Here is a 6,659-nt window from a genome sequence, read left to right on the forward strand (position 1 = left end):
ATATGGTTAAAGGTGGGTGTGTCATCCACAGTTGCCTTGGGTTTAGGACAACGACACTTGCAATCAAATAGCCGATTTACTTTTGGTTTCCAAAGAAAAGTGCACATTTGAAAGGCGGTTTACAGTCCCACATGACTATGAAAATGTAGATCCTTAAGGAAATTGGATCTTTATGAAAACATTTGATCTTTTGAAAATTCAAGCTAGATTTTACTCTAGACAAGTTTTCTGATTTGATCCATCATCGGTGTTGCAAAATATATTTGTGGATCAATATTTTGGCTAAAAACTTTTAGGTTCGGGTAATCCACTGCTATCCCGGTATCGGAAAGCACACATCCAGTTTACTTGTTCCGTATATTACCTTTCGGTAAACTACCGTCCGGTTGTAAAGGAAAGCGATGAACAAGAAATTGTTAAGGCAATGTCCCGTGACATGCAGATGATTATGGTCTTATTAACGTGTCGGATGCTAGAACTATCCTTGGTAGGAGCGATAGTAAAGATCATCCGATAATTTTTCGGTCTGGCACAAGGTCCTGTCTCCGACCATGCTATGCAACCACCGTTCTTACGGTTGACACCCGATTTGGTTCAGGTGACCTAATGAATTCCAGGTGAATTTCTTAGGATTTTACGTTCAATGGTAATGAACGCATTGAAAATGGTTTTTCAGAAAACAAATCGGTTTGTATTTTTGATCAAAATATTTTCTCGTTCATGCTCGAGTTTAGATATCATCGAATTCCATGAGTTTGAATTCTCAATCTTTAAGGTCAATCTCTAGGATTGAGTATTATCAGTCTTAAAAGCTGATTTTTAATCTTTAAGGAGATTATCCTTTTCTGGGGATCTGATTCATTAGTCTTATCAAGCTAATTTGCACGGTGCCTCCCCATTGTATGAGATAAATCCTTCTCATGGTTAGGATAAATCTGACCACTTGGCGACCCTGTTTGATGCTGAGGTCTGTGGATTTCCTGCTGATTTTAGAGATGACTTTTCTAGATTTTTCGTCAACCTACAGCTGGTCTGGACGACAACTTCATGACCTAAATCAAGAAGCGCGTGTCTTTTTCGGAAGACTTTACTTCCTTTTAATGATGGAATTGATTCATCGTGTAGATCCATCTTTCTTTCAAATGTATTACAGTAAACCGGGTAAAACTGATTAGTATCGTCCAAAGCAAAAGTACCTGCAATAATCTTGTACAAAAATATGTGATATATGTTTTAAATTGGATAACTTGGTACATTCTTCCCACACTTAGTTTCTTTCTTTGCCTTTTTATTTTCTTCTATTTCATTTTAAATGAATTCAAGTGTTTTAGGGTGTTTCTCAATTTATGTCCTTTTCGAGGTAACGATAATTTCAGTATTATCACCTAGTTTTCATCGTTCATAAATATGTATAAACATGATTTTGAGTTCATTTAATTGAAAATTTTTCAAATTTTCACAAAATTTGGCAAATAAACTAAGTGTAAACCCGAGAGAATTTATAACCCTTCCCCACACTTGAGATCATGCAATGCCCTCATTTGCATGAAATCAAACTATAATTATAAATTCATGAGGGTGATTAGTGTAGAAAAGTGATTAAAAATACCCAGTTTGTAAGCATATTATTTTACATCACATTTGATATTTTGCGCCTTGTCATCAAAATTAGTAGCTTTTTGTTGAACTTAATGACAGTCTTTGAAAGTGCGCTGTTTTACCCTGTTGTGTACATAACATAAAATACAAACATATATACATATTTTTGAAGTTTGGTATATAACCCCTACGTTCAAAAATTAATATAATATTTTTTTTTTGCATACTTTAGATCAATAAAATTAAATGATAACAAAATTTGTCGCCCCGCCCTCGGGTAAAGCAATTTCGGCTCAACGACCTAGTCTTTAACTCACGACGAATTTTAGAAATCATTTTTTAAACTTAATGAAATAAAGTAAATTTTTGTTTTTAAAAACTTAAATTAAAATGCATATTAATTTCATAAAAAAAAACTACAAAACAAAAATTCAGAATGGAGGGAGAAAACTAGTTCTTTAGTGTCTGCTAGCGAAAAAGACCAATCGGGTTCCATTCTCGGAACTACACGAGAACAGAACAACTAACTCTAGATAGCATTTTCTTTTTAGAACATTTGAATCTCCCCACACTTAGGTAGCCGTGGTGTCAAAATTGTGATTAACTTCATCGTTAATTTCTCTTGGTCCATAATCAACTTGCATATCCGTGACTTTTTCTTTAAGCCATTGGTCGGATTCCTGTGTAATATCCACAATTTCAACTAGTTTCTCCTTTTCTTTAGGTGATAGATTGGATACTAACCGGTTACATAACTTAAAGTTCCCCTTGGTTCTAGCATCGCGAATCCGTTTAATAAGTTTCTTCATTGAACTATTAATAACGGGATCATTTAATTTCGTATCAACAACGGGGTTCTTTGTTATCATGTCATCATTAGGTGTTACTTCATTTTCCCCACACTTAGGCGTTTCATTATTGCTAAGTATTACCGTTGGAGTTGGTAAAACCACATGGTTCTTACCAATTGTTTTTACTGGTTCAACGGTTTTGGCTGGTGGAGATTTAGACTTTCGAATCATAAAGGTGATCGATTTGTCACCACTTTTAAGTGTCATTCTTCCATTTCCTACATCAAATAACGCCTTGGTGGACGCTAAGAATGGCCGACCTAAAATTAGAGGAATGTTTGGGTCCTCTTCTATTTCAATGACAATAAATTCGACTAGAAAGGTTAAATTGCCTACTTGAACGGGTAGGTTGTCAGCAATTCCAACTGGGTGCTTAATGGTTTGATCAAAGAGTCGAACACTCATATCCGTTGGACTTAACTTACCTACACCTAATCTCTTATATAAGGAAAGAGGCATAACACTTACACTTGCACCTAAATCTGCTAGTGCATCATACATGACACAATCACTAAGTAGACAAGGAACAATAAATTCACCCGGATCACCTACCCTAGGTGGAGGTTTTGGTGGAACTGTCTTCACCGGGTTTATATTTACGGCTTTTGTTTCTTGGACTTTCTTATTCTTTTTCTTCTTCTTCTTTCCAGAGGTATCACAATCTTTATTACCTATCACTTGCTCATACTCAACTCCTTTTCTTGGAAACGGGATGGGTGGTTTGTATGGTGCCACCACTGGATTTACATACTCGGGTGGTGGTGGTGTAACTTCTTCATTGTTACTCTCATCTAAAACCTTCCCATCTTCTGGTGCTGGTTTTTCAGAATTCGTTGAAACCGTATTAACATTCTCATTCCGAGGATTTACTTCAGTATTACTCGGTAGCTTTCCTTGTTCCCTTTCACTCATCATGCTAGCAAGAGTACCTACGTGTTTTTCAAGATTCAAAATGGAAGCTTGTTGAGTTCTTAATGACTGATCAAACCTCTCGTTCGTTTGGGTTTGAGATGTAATGAATTGTGTTTGAGATTCAATCAGCTTTGCCATCATTTCTTCTAGATTTGGCTTTTTCTCTTCGGGTTGTTGTGGTGGTTTATACAAGCTAGGTCTTTGTTGATTGAAAGTGTTGTTTTGAGTCGGTTGGTTATTCGGACCTTGTTGGTTATACTAGTTATTTTCGGGTCCTTTTGGATTATAAAGAATGTTTTGATTTCGATTTAAGTTTAGCCTTGGCGGTTGATAATTATTTTGATAATTATTTCCCGGCCTTTGGTTCATATAGGAAACATTCTCTCGTTGTTCCATCGTTGGTTCAATGTGACAATCTTTCAATAAGTGTGGTCCACCGCATTGCTCACAACTGATTCGTATTGCGTGAATATCTTTATTCATCTTTTCCATTCGTCTTTCGAAAGCATCTATTTTTGCAGAAACGGAATCAAAGTCATGGCTAGAATCGGCTCTAGCCGCTTTAGATGATCGAAAGATATCTTTTTCTTGGTGCCACTCATGCGAGTGGGAGGCTGTGTTATCAATAATTTTGTAAGCTTCAGTTGCGGTTTTCTTCATAATGGATCCACCAGCGGTTATGTCGATGTCTTTTCGTGTGGCGATGTCTACGCCTTTATAGAAGATTTGTACTATTTGAAAAGTATCTAATCCGTGTTGAGGACATCCTCTCAACATCCTTCCGAATCTTGTCCACGCCTCATATAATGTTTCATTTGGATTTTGCGCGAACGTAACAATTTCTCCTTGAAGTCTCACGACTTTGGATGCCGGAAAGAATTGTTTAAGAAATTTTTCAACTAAAACATCCCATGTGTCAATCGCCCCTTCAGGTAACGATTCTAACCAATCTTTGGCTTCTCCCTTTAAAGTCCAGGGAAATAACATGAGATAGATTTGTTCGTCTTCCACTTCTCGGATTTTGAATAGTGTACAAATTCTATTAAACGTACGAAGATGTTCGTTTGGGTCTTCATTCGGCGCACCACTGAATTGGCATTGATTAGTCACCATGTGTAGAATTTGTCCTTTGATTTCATAATCTGGAGCATTAACTTCTGGTTTAATAATGGCATGACCTTGGCCCGTGCGTGTAAATCTCATTCGGTCTTCCATACTTAGAGGTTCTAGATTTTCCATGATTGGAAGTGTTGTATCTGAATCACTAGAGGTTTCTGATTTAATGGTTTCTTCCTCAACAATCTCTGTTTGAATGATTGGTGGTTCCGGAGGAATAATTAATGGATCAGGGTCTCGGAATTGTCCCTGAGTATTCTCCGGATTCTCAATTGTGATATTGGTTTCAAAAACTGGATTATCGAAAATTTGAGTTGAAGTACTCGGTCGACTTGATGACGAGTCTAAAGAAAAATCAACGGCAGCTATATTTGTTAAACGATGTCTTGATCGAGTTACAGGTGGTGAACGTATGACCGGCGGCGAACGTCTTGCTCGGTGCATTCACAGAATTATCCTATTAGTTATAAAAAAAAATAATAAGAAAAACTTATATAAGTTGTCCAATTAATAGACTTTTCTGATTTTTGCCCACGTTTCGAATAGCCAAAAGATGCAGCAGAGGGGCAGGATTCGTTTGGTCTCAATATAATTGAAGACTGTTTGGCTCCAACAACCCGGTCCACGTACAAATCCAACTATTACTACGAACCAGAAAAATGTCAACGTCTATTAACTTAACCGCTTAAATAATTTCTCTTTCCGTTTAAGAAATATTAGATTAGATGTAGATAAAATTCTATGTCCTATAACTAGAATGACGAGAAATAAGGAAGAAATAGATTGCGCGTCGAAAAGTGTCGAAAAACGAAAAAGGCGAAGAGTGGCTTGTAAGACTTAAAAACATGCGATTAATCCAACCTTATAACTATCACTATCTTAAAATTAAAACTACAAATGGAGATCACTAATTGGAATTGTAATTGATACATAGGTAAACGGCGTCGAAAAATAAGAAAATAGCACGAAAAATAGCGTCGCAAAATTTTAAGGCACCTAAATCTTAGACTAAGGATTAAGCACTTAAGGGATTTTACGGCAAAGCCTAAAAATCTGGTAGTATAAAAATAACTACGGCAAAAAAAAACTAAATTTAATACTAAAAGTTGCGACTATAGTCTAAAAATCTAAAGGTAATAAAACTAAAAAAAACATTTTTTTTATAGACAAAATCTTAAAAAAATATATTTTTTTTTAATAAATTTTTTTTTTTATATGCAGGCTTAAAATGGGAGTGCAGATTCAAAATTGAATGCAAGTTCAAAAGCTGATGCAGGCTCAAAACTGATGCAGATTCAAAACTATGCAGGCTCAAAACTGATGCAGATTCAAAACTCGTGTTTTTTTTTTTTACTTTTTTTTTTACGTTTTTTTTTTTTAAACGTTTTTTTTTTAAATGTTTTTTTTTTTTTTTTTTACAAACTTATATTTTCACAAATATAAATTAAAAATATAGCGTTTTAGCGGTCCCCGGCAGCGGCGCCAAAAACTTGATGTGTGTCGCGAGGGGTACGAAATAGTGTTTATTTTTAATACGAAATTTTACACAAGTTTTATTATTTTTACGGATGGGAAATACCTAAACCTTGCTACAACACTTATAGGCAGTGTACCTAATCGTACTGTAGTGTAGTTTTTAGTAAGTCCGGTTCGTTACACAGGGACGCAGTGAAGTTTAACACTATATTTTTATAAAACTATATTTTTACAAAAATATATAATATAAGTAGTATTATTATTATAAAGGGGGGTTTTTACCGTTTAATGACCGGTTTGTCGATTTTAAAACTTTAGTCGCAGTTAAAACCAAATGTAAAATATTAAAAATAAATACAAGACTTAAATTAAAACATAAAGTAAATAACGATAATGAAATTGCGAATAATAAAAGTGCGATAAAATAAACTTGCGATAATTAAAAAGTACGATAATTAAAAGTGCAATTAAATACAATAACAATAAAAATGCGATAATTAGAAGTGCAATTAAATATAAAATAAAGGAAATTAAATATGAAATAAAAGAATTATGCTTATTTAAACTTCCGTAATCATGATGTTTGACGTGTTGATTTTAGTTTTATGCCCATGGGTTAATTGTCCTTTGTCCTGGATTATTTAATATGTCCGTCTGGTTTTTGTCCATAACAGTCCATCAGTCATAAATATAAAGTGCGAGTGT

This window comes from Rutidosis leptorrhynchoides, chromosome 6, assembly GCF_046630445.1.
Source record: "Rutidosis leptorrhynchoides isolate AG116_Rl617_1_P2 chromosome 6, CSIRO_AGI_Rlap_v1, whole genome shotgun sequence".
NCBI lineage: Eukaryota > Viridiplantae > Streptophyta > Magnoliopsida > Asterales > Asteraceae > Rutidosis > Rutidosis leptorrhynchoides.